General features: G+C 41.2%; 1 pseudogene; it reads right to left on the reverse strand.

Annotated features, from left to right (window-relative positions):
* Positions 1 to 523: 523 nt before the first annotated feature.
* Positions 524 to 6341, reverse strand: LOC120547271 (annotated as a pseudogene).
* Positions 6342 to 15834: the final 9493 nt, after the last annotated feature.

Raw genomic sequence — 15834 nt, forward strand, 5'->3', positions numbered from 1 at the left:
GATTTTTTTTCTTTCTCAATGTCAGCAGGGAAAGTGACATCTGGAGGCTGGGGCCTTTGGGCATTTGAGTACTGCAGACCTGGAGCCAATCTACTCAGTCAGAGTCCCTGGACACCAAGGCTCTGCTGGTAGTCAGGAATGTGCATATACATGGCATATACCTGCTGTTGCAAATACATTCTCAGCTAATGAGGACAACGGTGCGATGACGCCTGCTGACGCTCGTTGACACTTGTGACGTCTCTTGGAGGAAAAACCCGTCAAGTTCAGATGTCACTTGCTGGCAGCAGCAGTTGTGCCTTCTGGGATTGTGTGGGCATCTCAGGGCATTGACCTGATGAAGGCTTTTCCTCTTTCTGCCAAAGCCTGGGCACAAAACCTAAATGCCAGAGGTAATAACCTCGGCTAAACTGAGGTTCAATGAGGTGAAACGTCTAAAAGAATACGTCATGCAGATTGTTATTGTAGCTGGTAGTGTGTATGTGATGAGGGTTATAACAAAAACTGAACTGAACAACTACTGTTAGGTGGTCTTTTTTTGTTGCTTTTAATTCTCAAGTTTTTCAACTTGGACACATATCATTATTTTCATGTCCAAACAGGATAGCAGTTAAAAACACGCAGAACAGTGAAACAATCTCTTTAGAGCAACAAAAACCCAAATGAAACACAAGCTAAATCAGCATCTCAGCATAGCCGCCATGTCCACCTGCGCTGCTCTTCATCAGCCAAAATACAAATTCGCACACACCACAAAATAAAAACACAGCTTTGAATCCCCCTGCTACATCAGCCAAACTGTACAAAAATAGAGATCGATAGAAAAATAGATCTGACATGTTTGAGGGAACACGCTGAGTCTCTTGCACTTGTAAAGCTAGACATGTACATCTGTTATTTTTACAATAATCACAAAAGCCTACTTGTCTTATTGCCCTTCAAAAATCCATGTGATGGTCTTTGGTTGGTTTGGTTTGGTGCGTTTCCATGCTAAGGAGAGATAACATTTTGACAGCTCGCAGTTACCTGCGTATACAGCCCAAATTTCTACACATCCCAAACTTTGACTCTTTTCCATAAAGAAGATGAGAATATGAAATATACATTGGCCAATATTCACTGAGCTTACATCATCTTTGAAGGTTTTCAGGCTACATGCAGCACATGTTCTGATGACATTCTCTTTTGCTGGGCCTCTGACTCTACCAGTAGTATGCTTTTACTCCCCTTCATTCAAGACTTGCTCTGCTGCTAAGTCCCTGCACACACAATCCATCGTCAAACCATACAGTTTTTGGAGTCGGGCAGATGTTTTCAGACATCTCCTTTCTTTCTCTCTTACAGTGCATACACAGTTTGAAAATGATTTCAAACTGTGTACAAATGATGTAAAAAAAAAAATTACATTTTGTATATTTGATAAGAAGAAGAAAATATAAAAATAATATCATTATATATAATTGTATTAAAACTTTCCAGTGTAATTAGAGAAAACTGGTTGTCCCTGTTTCAAAATGCATTTCAAACACATTGGCCCTTTTTTGAATGTTTAATACGAATTTGAAACTTAAAGGTGTCCTTTAGAGTTCTTGACCACCAGTAGTGCTATGGAGCAATGTTTTTACCAGTGGGCCCCTGTTTTGTTTTTACTGTGCTTGGCACCAGGGTGCTTATGAACAAATGCAACCATGCGTCTTATATCCTGCCTTCAGTCTCACACAATTACTGATACTGCCTTTTTAAAGGCAATTCAATTCAATTTTATTTATAGTGTCAAATCATAACAGATGTTCTCTCAGCACACTCTTCATATAGAGCAGGTCTAGACCACACTCTATAATTTAAAGGGACCCAACATTCCCCAGGCAGTAATGAAGAAGCAAACATGTATGTAAACAACGCATGGATTTAAATATTCCAAAGGTATTTGATCTGCAAATGTTTTAGGAGAAAGAAAGCAAACCCATCACACTAACCCTACACACAATGCGTTTTGGTGAGACTAAATGTAAACATAACTTCTTCTTTTATACATTAAGACTCCACAGGGCAACTTTAAGTAAGCTTGAGTCTAATATCTCAAATTTTAAATGCATTTTGATATGGGACTACATGTGATGAAATTGCATTTTGAAATGCATTATGGGCAAAACGTTTACATATCCAAATACACTTCTCTATGTCGCATTGCATCCCCCAGAGATGGTAACATTATCTCCTGTCTGTGATAAGTTGTTTTTGGTTATTAAGCTGTGCATTGGACCACCTTATTTTTGCAATCCAATAAAAATGCAAAATGCTGCCAAACCACTTTCTTTCTCTGTGTATTTCTCTCAAAATCACCATCTATTTTCCTCTTATAAGCATTTTTGATCCAACCTCCACCTCCCCCCTCCCTCTACAGATGATGAGATTATGTTGCTACTTCCTCTTTGGTAATCAGGGTGTGCGTTTGTCGAGCAGGACTGCAGATAAGAGCAGAGTCTTTAACTAAACATTGTCGTATAGAAAATCAATTGGACCAAAACCTCCCTCAGTGTAAGAGACCTTACTCAGCATAGGTAAACTCTCTGTTCCGCAGTACATTCATTATCACCTTGAAAATCAATTACGACTCAACAGTTGTCTAAGATAAAGAGTCACAAAAGTATCTCTTCCCTTTAGGCTTTATCTAGGCACTTAAAGACAATTATTCCTGTACAGAAATAAAGCATGCATTGTTTCGTTGTTTTGTCTAAGAATTCAGATAAAGTTCAGTATCAAACTAGATCTTTGGATTTGTAAACAGTATCCAGTTCCTCATTTTGCATTGCCTGTGAAAATGAGTCCCATACAAACACAGTGCACATGGACATAGTCACAAGGTCTCCGTTGTTTGACCATGAATGCATATCAGCACGACATGTGTGTCCTCCGTTACTCTCTGTGGCTGCGTGTGAGTTTGTTTTTTAATGTGAAGAGGATGTGGATATTATACATGTTCATCATTTCAAAAGTAAGTTCCGTATCTCACAAAAGGACAAGAAAAAAATCCTTGTATCCAGGCTGTTGGTCACTCTGAGGGTCTGCCAAATCAATCTTAGTGCTGATGAGAGAACCCTAAAACTGATGGGTCAGCCTCTCTCATTGGCATCTCTCCCTGTGTGCTCAGCTGCTCCTGCTGTGGCACCCTACCCCAGGGAAAAGCCTTTCTCTGGCCCACTGCCTTGATCCAGGTTCCATTTCCCTTCCTTCTTTTATTCTCTCCTTTTATCTAATTTTGTCTCATGTTCTTCCTTCTCTCATTTCCCTCAATTCCCTTCTCAAGGAAGAGATAAAAAAGATCATCATTCATCCCCTTTCAAGAAGTTTCCGCCGGATACACAAAAGTGCATGAACGTACACAAAGTTTAGTTACAGGGCAACCAGGTGGCGTACATGGGATGGTGATGAGGAGGAATGTACTGCTGGGGAGGTGAGGGATGACAGGGGTAGATGGGCTGAACCTGCGCTACGTAATAGTTGCTGAAGTTGCCGTCTGAGACATAAGGAGCCGGCTGATAGAAGCAGGTGACGTTGGCGGCGTTGGGGATTGCGTTCTGCTCGGCTAGTACCCGCAACGCCAGCGAAGAGATGAGGCTGAGTGTCTGACGCCTCTCATGGCTCATCAGGCACACCGTGCTTTCCTGCACCACCTCGTACAGCGTGGCCAGATAGTCATACTTCCTGTCCTCCAGGTCTACAAAGTGGTTCTGTAGATAGGACTCCAGCTTTCTCCTCTGCTCGCTCACATCAGGAAAGTCTATGAAGAAGCGTGAGCACATGTAGCGCTGCAGCAGTTTCATCTCTGTGTCAGAGGCTGCGCAAAACCCCGCACCAGCAGGTGGCAGTACTTCATCAGACCCCCGCCTCGAATCTCCTCGGGTCTCCTGGTGCAGATGAGGCGCTTGCGCAGGTGATCGAGGGCGGTGGGGAAGTCGCCGTAGACGCTCTCCCCGAGGATGGTGGGGTGGAAAGTGGCAGCCATGGGGTGCTCCGAGCACTCGTAGAAGAGGAGAAGTGAGTCCAGGCGGATCTGAAAGGAGTCCACGCTGAACTCAAACTGCCGTCGAAGAGAGTCCACAAACTTGAGCTCCACGTTCTTGCCACGGTTGTTGGAGAGGGAGATGAGACTCCAGCGGTCTGAGTCATTGCACACTTTCACCATCTTTTGCACATAGGCCTCCTAAAACAGACACAAGTTAAAGCATTAGGTGTCATCACAGACTAAGTCCAATGCATCTCATGTATTTGCAAGTTTTAGGTAAATGACTGAAAACTTAAGTCAAGAAATTGACATTGTTGGAGTTAATAGGTACATATAGGTGGATTTAACTTCAATATCCATACTTATGAATCAAAGAACACCTGAATATAGTTAATCAATAAACCATCATAAAAAACATTTGGCTCTGTGTTATATTAAAGTTATAGTGTGTTTTTATATTATTATATTTTAGTGTTATATATTTGAGTCATAAAGGCCTACTGCCTCCTCTGTGTCTGTTCACTAACTCCTCCTCCTCTCTGTCCCTCCTTTCACAGCTATTAGTTCTTGCACAAGTGCATCAAACACTTTTTTTTATTCTTCTGAAAAACACGAATGATTGCGCTGTGGGTGTTACATGTTAAAAACCAGTTATGGTTTAAGCAGGCTTCAAAAACCGGACATTACTGCTGTTTGCACCAGATAAAAATCTTGGATTTGGTCTGTTAGTCATAATGTTGTGCTGATCAAATCTGTTGGTGGGCCATTAGTAGCCTAGGTAGTCTTCAGTATCCCAGGTAACTGAGGGCTGACTTAATGTGGATCCGACTCCAATTGGCTTAAACAGAATCCTCTCTGAATTGGAAACCAACCTTTTCACTATCTGAAGGCTTACATCTCTGTGCTGGTTGGATGTATTCATGGCAGATCTGAATATTGTTTGTGTAAGATTTATTTACATTTAATGTAGGTGCATTTGCAAAACGAAAATGCACATAGCTGCAGCAGGGTGTATAGTGTACATAAGTGTGAACGGAAATAAAACCAAAAAAGTTCAATATCTATCCTGTCAGGTTTAAAACTTTGACACACAAAACATTCTATATACATATGTGAGTCACATGTTATAATAACCCAATATACTACCTTTAAGGTCATTGGCGTGATCTTTTCCTTATTCACTCCCTCGGGCAAGAAGTCTAGAAGAGAGTCCAGCACTATATCTTTAACTATCTGAAACTCCATCTCTCCTTTCAGCTCCGCGCAGAATATTAAGTCCAGGTCTTTCCATCCCAGACCACTGTCCTCGTGCAGGACGTAGCTGGCCGCGGAGCCGTTCAGTCGCACCTCCCGGACATGTATCCGCTTCTCCTCCATGCGGCTCCGGACCACCTTGACGATATCCCGTGGCTTCACCTCCAGAGTGGGGAAACTCCACCGGCCATGGATGGGGATGGAGCCGGTTAGGATGGTGTCCAGCCGCTGCACTTGCTCCCAGTTGAGCACGCTGAGGTTGACGCTCTCCCCGTCCGAGCAGCTGTCGGACGCTGCAGACTCAACACTCTCGTCCATGTTGAGAAGAGGTAGACAGAAGGATGTAAACGACAAAACGTTCCCCTGACTCCTGCTGGAGCAGTGGCATCAGTTAGCTGCAATTTTGTGAAGAACTGACCGTTCAGAGCTGGAGCTGATGTCTATCATAACAACAAGATGCTGGACGACAAAGCGTCTTTACGCATATGACAGAATGAACTAGTTGGGCGGTGTTGCGCTTGTCCTACTTCTAACTTAGACAAAGTTTGTAGTCCAGACAGTTTCAATTCATGAACTTTCCAGCCACAAGGCTTAGTCACTGTCCAGCATCTGCTGCCACGATGCGCGCTCCGCTCCAGCGCTATCGCCAAACTCTGGAAATCAACTGTAAAGGTCGAAATGATTGTTCATCACAGAGACAGCCCAAAGGCTCACTGACGCATCCATCGCAGCCGAGAGAACGTCTCCACCACCGCAGAAGTTTTACCTTTGTCCTATTTTGACTAACTTTTACGCACAGATTATTGCGCGTCCCTACTGCGTAGCAACAACTTTACGCATTCGTTTTAAGACTGCTAGACTTCTTCACTGCACACCTACTTTCATAAAGTGGCGTATGGCTGTTTTTCCTTCACATTTTGGCCGTCTGTTGCTCGTTGGTACTGCGTCACGCCACAGAGGTCCCACTCCACAGCTGCTGTAGAAGTTGTGAACAGAGTGCTTCCCGTCTGAGAGGCGTTGGGGCGGGTCAGTTTGATTGACACCTACTAATAGCTGCCTCTGCTTCCCATAGTTAGTTCGAGTGGAGACTGAGGCGTGCCTGGAGAATGGGCGTTAGAAGAGAAGAGGAGAAAGGGGGGGCAGACGCTGACCCCTTGGAAAAAAACTTTTCTCTCTTTGAATCGATTTCTCAGAACTTTTCTCTCCTGTCCAAACGCCACCCTGCACCTGTCCTACATTTTCTTTTATAAATAGTGCAGCTTATTTTAACAAGTAGATATTTGATGAAGAGTGTGATGATTTTTTTTTAGCATCGCAAAATGTAAATAATTTCACTCTTATATTACAGTTCCTCAGAAGTCTGATCATTCACAGGTGAGGCTGGGAATGCACATACACCCAACGCCCCTCTAGGGGTGGTTTTTCACCCACCATCATTTGGCCCTGCAGGCATTTGTGTGTGCAGGGGGTTACTTTACAAACTTAAAGCACAATTGCAGAAAACCTACCTGTATGACTATCTAATGCAATATATATTCAATTAACGATCAAAAAGATCTGTATTCAGTGTTTGTGATGAGCACCTCTGATGGATGTAAGCCCTGTGTCAGTATGTAGGGTATAGGCCATATAGTCTGGCAGGTTAGTTGTCATGAAGAATCTATCAGTGCAGAGCTTGGCGTGGATATCTGCGTCACTGCAGACGAGCCCATAAACCAGCTTACTGCAGATTACCCTATATGTGCAGTGACACACACATTCACACAGACACACACAGGCATGCGCACAGAGATGCATGCATATGTGTACACTCACACCTCTGAAGATATTGCAATGCTTATGCCACTTGAAGGTATTACTGCATGCTCTGTGCATGCTCAGATCATTAAAAAAGAAAGCATACTGTACATACTTCCACACTTTTACATAAGAGTAGTTTCAAAACCTGTGATATCTAAATATTTGTCTCAATATACTCTGAGAGCACTTTATCTGTCGAGAATTTGAGTCATAAAGTCATAGATATCACATGCAATGTGATATATATTCACATAATTTACTGTATATACACATGCATATATGTTTGCTGTAAGTCAAGTTTACTGGAACTAATTTCAGTATTACTGGCATTTGATATTTAGTGAAGTGTTTTGGAGCGGTTTTCAGTTCTTGGTATTGTTTTTTTCTGAGTCTCATTGGATAAACTGTGAGCAGAGCAGAAGCAACATGGCAGAAGCTACTAACAACCTTTAGTTAAGGAACATTTTAAATGTAAATACATTTCAGTGCAATGGAAAGCCTGAAACATTATTCACGGTAAATTAAAGACAATTGTTGCATCAACATTTTCAGACAGTGTAGCTCCATGGTTTGACACAAAATAGCAGGTGAATCACACTTGGCACTTTCACTGTTCACCAATAGGCTCAATGTCCGTCTTACTGCTGGGGATGCTTGCCATGAAGCTGCTACTGTACTTACCTGACCTCTGACTTGTCAAGTGGATGACACCAGCTTGGTTCCCAATGTCTGACGACATCAGAGGATTGGCGAGGGGATTTCAGACAGACCCCTTGTCAGGCTGCCAAACCGATCGCCACATATAGAAACAAATGTGTGTGAGTTTGTTTGTGTGAATGAGCCGTTTGTGCATACATCCCTCTTTATACTCAGAGACATCATAGTAATTGAAGATACGCTTCATTCAAAATGTCAGAAAGACTTGGTCAACACATCATTGCTTCCTGATCACATCTAAAGTATCTCCTTCACCCTGTCAATCCCTTATTCCCTCCCTCCGTCCTATCCCACTCTTCCCCCTTTTTTAGCTCATCCTCGATTCTATTTCCTTTTCCACCATTCCCACACGTAGAAGTTCATTAAGAGATTACAGTTAGCCCGTTAGCTGAATATGCCTCCACTTTCTTGCTTCTTCCCTTTCCCGCCTCACTCTCTTAACACCTTTAACTATTTTTATTCTTTTGTCTGGATTTCCATTAGTAGGGGAAAAAATCTGTCTCTGACTCCATGTTGACCGAACATGCACTCTTTACTGAGGCCATCTAAGTAATTCTCTCTATCTCCTCCGCTGTTGTGAAGTAAAATAAGTATTTTACAACTGATACAAGGGAATATAATCATCTTGTCTTTGTATTGTAAAGGCTAACTTGTTTTAGGGTAAAAGAAAATAATCTTTTTTCATTATGATTATATTTTTCTTTTTACAAGTGACCTGGCTTCCACATCGCAGGTGTTGGTGTACAAAGTTGCTAACAGGGACATGATTCAGTGTCCTTTTTAGTAAAACATATTTTTTGGTATGAATATTTTCATAGTCGGTTATCCTGTGGCATCACATTGACTAACAACCAAATCTTTAACCTAGCTAATTTGGGCTAATGATACCAGGACTTTAACAAGTTACCGTAAATACAAGCTAGTGGTGAGCTAATTTGTGTTTTTCCAGTTTAGGGACACCACAGGGGGCAGTAAAGATGTTAACTTTAGCTGGTTGAAATTTAGCTACCTGCTTTCTGTCGAATAATGTGTTTCAGTGCATTGTTGCACATTAGTGTTTGGTGTTAACATTGAGCCAGATCACATTAACAGTAAGATTTTATTTCAAGGGAAGAGTATATCTGCTCTGTGGAAACAAAGTATCCATAACATCTTCACCAGGTTGCTATTAGGTCCAGACATAGACGTATAGGTCTTGCAAAGAAACTGGCTAGCTAGCTACAATAGATTTACCTCACCTTCCATTTTAAACAAAAAACTTCTACCTCCTTTTCTTTCTCAAGCCGCCTACATGTGATCAGTGGTAAAACCGCTCTGTGCTTGCTGTGCTATAGTTTACCTATTGGGGGAGAGAGGCGACATCTAGGCTGGAGGGCTATCGTTGGCGTTGTGCACCGCTCAAAGAAGCCACCGAGCGCTGCATTCAAAGTTCAACATATTTCTACTTCAACATTGGTTGTTGCTGACCTTTTATTGCACAACCAACAGCTGCATGTGACATAGCCAGAAACAATGATGACATACAGTATACTTACCCTGCGCCTTGCCTTTGCAAGCGACTACACTATGCTCTGTGCCCTATCTTGCGGTGAGCAAAAAGCAAATTTCATCATCTGGAAGCAGCTTTAGTCCCACAACCTCCTCGCATATCTACCTCTTTTAATGAAAACAGAAATAACTATTAAACTTCCTACTTAGCTACTAATTCCCTTGCATGCCTGTATCTTAAAATATTCCTGTGTCACAGTATTTTATTGTCAAGGAACTCTAATCCTTTAACTTATATTTTAGATTGGGAACCAACAATTCTTATCTATCTTGTATTATCTAGAGTTGACAGAAATAATCCATGTTGAAGTTGTCAATTTACGCTTTAGCACAAATAATGATTATTCTGCAAGCAGTTACAGTACTTCCTGTTCCTGCTATAGCCTATGCATGAAATTCACATTATCAGTCCATTAGATAAAGCACACAGTAGCTAGCTACAGACTCTGTATGCAGGCAAAGACAAACCTAAACAGTATTTCCAATCAGTTTTAACCCTGACCTCAGTAAGAGACCTTTGCTGAGTAGTAGTGTAAGCCCCCACTAACTCTTTCACAGCCGCTAATGAGATTCGCTAACGTTCCCTGCGCTGTAAGCCATGCTGCAGCGCTCCAAGAAGGTGCTCCATGTGGGACTATGTTAATGACACATATAAAGAAGTGTGGATGTTGTGTGTCTTATACCTGCTGCTGTGACACAGTAGTTTCCAAGTTTGGGATTAATAAAATCCATCTATCTATCTAAACTGTAAGAGTATCGTGTTGAAAAGAAGACAATTTTGCAAACGTTTGTCTTTAAATTTAATTTGTGCAAGAGTTACTGTAATTGTCCGAGCACACTTGACCGTGCACACTTTCACAAACATGCATTACCCAAGCAAAAACACATTTCTGTATTTGTAGTTATAAAATGCAAACAGCATGAAATAAAGAGGTTTACAATTCCCACAGCGGCTATTATTTGTACAAAAACATCCTGTGAACTGAACTCAGGCCTAGTGGTGGGATCTGTGTCATGGCAGTGTTTGATTAGGCTATGTAGCACTGACCTCCATAGCACATTGTGACACATCTGTTCCACAATACAAAAAAAGAGTAAGTGTACATTTATGTGTAAACATGTAAAAAGTCCTGCTAGAAAGTCTGTTACCAGTACTGTTTTGTCCACGTCTGCCATTGCAAGAAATTTTGCCTCATTTGTGACGCCTCACAAAGGAGATAACGGCGCACACTCTGGCTTTACCCGCCGAAAACTCTGTTCCCTGTTTTCAGGACCACATACAAACAGTGCTTCCAAAAGTCTTCAACCTGGCCAGATTTTTCCTGAAGGTCGGTTTACAGTGACCTAAAATGCTGTTTGTGTATGGACGGAAGGCCAAAATGCATAGAAAAAACGAAGTTTAAAAAATACCCGTGGACTAGGCCTCAGTCTTCTAATGCGGCCCCAGAGACTCAGAGAATCCCCTTGCCAATATGTTTCCCTATTTTGCTAAGATTGTTCTGCTTTCCTGACCTGTCTTGACTGAGGGCAGCAAAATGCTGTGACAAAATAAACAGGAAGTAAATTTCTCTCGATCAGTGACTCAGCTTCCTGTGTGGTACTGTGGTAGGAGATGTCAAGACCACATTAATACTCTGTGCTCTCTGTCCTATGTAAACAGACACATGCAGAGACACACACATGTTCAAAGACACGTCATGAATTGACTCCTGGCCCTTAGCTGTGACAACAATGTTTTTTTATAAGTTTTATAAGCAGTTTGTTAACCAGTGGTTCCTAACCTAGGGGTCAGGGCTACCACAAGTGGCCGCAAGATAAATGCGAGGGATTCTGAGATTTTGAATAAGAAAAGGAAAGCAGGATAAAAAAAATCTGCAAGCCTTTTAAAAATTATTGAAACAAAATGGGGACAAATCTTTAGTCTTTAGTTGAACTGGTTACAGTAGGTATAAAGATGGTTCCTGTGTGAACATTTACTTTTAATATCATTATTCCAGTTTTGTGTGTATATGTTGCAAATTCCTAAATAAATGTGTTTAATCAGATTTTCCAAAACAGCAAATATGACGCCAGGTACTGAGCAGTCGGAGAAATAAAATGACAAAGAAAATGAAGTAACTAGAGTTAATTGTGTATAATTTACACTCATAATAAGATGAGTAACTTCTTAACTCTCATCTCACTTTTCTTTCAGTTTCATGGTGAACTGGAAAACCCCTGTATAGTCTCAGCAAAGGTCACACAGCATGAAGGTATTACAGTGCCATCTGCTGGATTTGAGCAAACTACCCATGTTGTACTGGATTAACTGGAGACACACCAACTGTTGAAACCTCCTCTGACATCTCACGGGGTGGCGCTCTTTTCACACTCCTAACCCAGTAGTTCATTATACATTCTTCCTTTCTTTCCTCTCTCTTAATCTCACGTTCCCACACTCCAGACTCCACTGAAATGTTAGCACATGTATCTGTACAGCTGTGTTGGGTAAACAGTTTCATCCACAAGCCAAGTTAGGTCATTTTATCCTTTAATGCGGCGTATGATTCTGCTATTAAAAGCTGTATGAGTAAAGTGCCCTAATGAAATACATGCAGCGATAACAAAATAACCCAAATTAGCCATAAATCACTCACAGCGTCTCCTTCTCTCTTCACGTGTTTCATATGTGTGACGTGATTTAGGATGAGACGTGTTCTGTTTCGAATAATGCTGCCATTGGAGATATTGTATGTATCTGCTGTGGGGAATCGGTGTGTCATTCAGGTTGCGTGACTGATTTGACTGCTGTCTCAGCAATGCAACATTTTCATTCTTTTCTGCAGATGTATTGTTGTCGAGACCTGTGTCAGCATTATTATGTAGCCACGGCAACAGCTCACAACTTTGTCTGTTCCTCGTCTGTGGGTCGGATGACTCAAGTGACTGGTGCAGCAGAGGCGACTGCTAAGGATCAGCTTTGTTTTGATTCTGCAGGACGATTTATGGCGATGCAAAAGTAGAAAGTAATGCCTTTAGGGTATCAGCCAAAGTGTGTGTGTGTGTGTGTGTTGTGTGTGAGTGGATGCATTTCTTGCATTTCCCTTGTAATGGTTACTGTTCATTGACCTGATCTTACTGTTCGTATCTTCTGCATGCGCACAAGTAAATGTTGTGAAAGATGACATTTCCACTGTGCTTCGGCATCTGCAACCAGTCAGCTAGCTACCATCATAAGTGTGGCTTCGGTCATACCATATGTTGAAATGGCACCGAAAAAAAGCACACCAAACTGTCACAGTGCAGTCCCACCCTCCTGGTGACAGTCTAGTCATGTGTTAAAAATATGACAGTTTACTGCTCAGATCAGGTTCAGGGTGGCTTTTATGGAGCTGTGTTCAGCTCCAGAGCAACAAAGACAATCTTAGTGGTGAGATCTTGAAGAAAATCCACTCCTTGGTTTGGTGAAGCCCTGCGCGAGCTGCAGCTGCAGGTGATGTGGCAGTAATTTTGTGCCGTGGTCAGTCATTTGGCTCTTTGCTCTATCATGAAAGGTTTAGGGTGGAGCCCCACTCCTCTGCTCTTCTGTCTCGACGAGTACAACCCTGGTTAACAGTGATTTAGGGTGAGGTGTTCTTCTCTAACGCCCAACAAGCAGAACAGTGGTGGGTGATGGGAGGGAAGAGGACAGTGAATGAAAGATTAAATGATAAAAATAGTCTCTGGTGTACAATTGAGGTCTTGGTTGAAGAGACAGAAGAGTAGACTAAAGTGAAGACTGCATGGAGTGATGGTGAGTTGGACATCAGGGAAGGGTGGGGAAGAGGGAGGGGGTTGGGAAGCATAAACAAAACATTAGGAGCAGAGGTGGACAGATGATGAAGAGCCTGACATAAAATTGCTAACTCAAACCCCAGAGGACCACGTCACCGCCTCACATACAGCAATCCAGCCAAATGGGTCCATCTAAGCCTGATGTCACATCCACAGCTTACTCTCTTTAACTCTCATGCTTTCCTTCCACGGCCTACTTCTCACACTGGCCCATGTTTCCTCTTGACTTTGTTAGCCTTTTTGAGCTTCCTCTACCTTTTTATCCTTCTTCAAAGCCTGATGAAAAAGCTTTCTGTCTACTCACGATAAAACTTCCCTATAAACAGACTCTATTTCCCATCCAAGGACACATATATGACATATGCCCTTGCTATTTTTGTACAACACAAGAAAATAATTATTTAGTTTAAAAATCTGAAGCGTTTGATAGTAGCATCAATATAGATAAATATAAGTGATAGTAAAAGTCTTCAAATTTGGTTCACATGGTATAGACAAACAATCCAGGATGTGCGCTCGGCAGAGGGTTAGAGAACTCATGGACACGATGTCACGTTACCTTACACGTGTACATTTTCAGTTTTTTGAAAATAGCAACTTTCTGTAAACATCGTATATTTCTGTTTAGGTGAAAATTTGTTTGTGGCCCTCATCCTTGCATTTTCCAACCCTTTATTTTTTTTACCACACGCAACACTTTGATAGACATCTGTCGGCCCTACGTAAAACACGGAATTCCAGTGAGAAGCGGCAGCTAGTAGCAGCGATAACGCTAACATAGACAACACAATGTTAGTTTTAACTGTTACAGGACAAATGACCTGTGTGTCCTAAACCATCAATTGGCAGCACCGGTTAAAAACACAGAAGCCCTCACACAAACGTTAGCATAAAAAAAGAAATAATGTTAGCATAAACATTTTTTTTCTTATTTTTGTATTATTAAAATTGTTTAACAATGATAAATCCACAATTTTTTTGCCATTCAGAAGAAGAGTGCTGCAGAGAAAATTGTTAGATGTGAAGACTTTGGAAATTCCTTTTGGAACATCAGTAAGTGTTAAAGTGCAGAGTTTATTTTTTCTGAAAATGAAATGCATAGCTCTGTGACTTGAATGCAATTATAATACATAAGAGGCACAAATTAGAGATAGAATATATGGCTCTGCATTTTGCAGGTTAGAGTCATTTTTCATTTCAAAGTGGCTGTGTGTGTGCGTGCGTGCGTGTTTCTGTTTGCATGTCACTGTACGATTGTAATTGTGAATTTCAAATTATGTTTTTTCCACAATTTGATATAGCCAAGGGACCATCAACGGCTTTCAGTGATCATTCGCACTTCTTCAACTCTTCAACTATTTGTATTATTCCTGGACTGTGTTTCACCAAAAGTATTTATTGTACTGAATTCTCTGCTGTTGACTCATAAATACTTGCTGTGTGTTTATAATCAGAGCCTTTCCTGTTTGGAACAGAGAGGAAAAGACACTTAAAGGTTGATTGTGGTCATAGAGATGTGTATGTGAGTGTGTTAGTGTCTTTGCATGTGTGTGGTGGGTAAGAAATGGCCAGAATTACACCAGAGGGAATATCTTTCTTTAAAAAATAATTAATAGATGACTTCGCCATGTAGCCTGTACATTCTGAGTTGGACCAACACTTCACGTTTTGTTCCAACAGCTAATTTAAATGAAACTCAGTGATCCATTCTGTTATGTTTTACCCTAATATTAAGTAATTGGGTCATCACACCTTTGTGAAGCTACAAAACCATTAAAGCAATGGACAGCACACTCTAATTCATATCAACGTTTAAAAATCAAATCAATCCAAATTTCCTGCCAGCTGGCTAAAATTTGGGAAACCCAATCATGGGAATATGCAATAGACTTGTATGTAAAAAGCCAGATTAAGATCAACAGCTGCATTCACGTCATTATTATTCTTCCTAAAAAGTCTCGGCCAGCCACATTTCAAGTATCTGTATCAGCAGGCTGCATATGGCGTTTGGTTCTCTCTGTAGCTGTAGTTTTTCCTCCTGATTTCATTATTTCTTCTTTCTCTGTTCAACCAAGATTGCATTTCCTTTATCATCATTCCATGCAGTTATCAGCACTCCAATCAATCACTTTATTTGCCCTGTGAGGGCTATTGGTTGTGCAGGGATGATACAGAAACATAGATAATAAAGCAAAACACATGATATAAATACAGAATAGAAATGGGTATTAATAGAACACTAAATGTTTTACACAATTTAAAACAAGGTTACAAATGTGTTAAATCCTGAATAATAATACAAATAAATACAAAATATATAGAATTTGGATCTTGAATGTGCTCATGTCATCTATTCCTTACAAAGTTTAGTTGAGAGATAGCGGAGGGTAGAGGGGAGGGACATTATCTTTGGCTGTAGCTCCAGTTGTTTGTGTGTTGTGAAACTTGGCAACAAAGCTAATCATCTTTTCCATACAGATGGATCCAGACAGAGACAAAGTTGATAAAAACATACAGTAGAGAGGTGGAGGATTTATTCATGTGTCATTATGTATGCCATAACTTTGCCAAACTGTCTCCCACTATCTTTTCAATTTTTCTCCTTCACGCTTACTGCTTAAACAAGCTGCACGGCTGTCAAACATATAGCATGACATAGCACACAGCTGAAACACAAAGACAAATCCCAAAAAGAA

Source organism: Perca fluviatilis, chromosome 18, assembly GCF_010015445.1.
Source record: "Perca fluviatilis chromosome 18, GENO_Pfluv_1.0, whole genome shotgun sequence".
Lineage (NCBI taxonomy): Eukaryota > Metazoa > Chordata > Actinopteri > Perciformes > Percidae > Perca > Perca fluviatilis.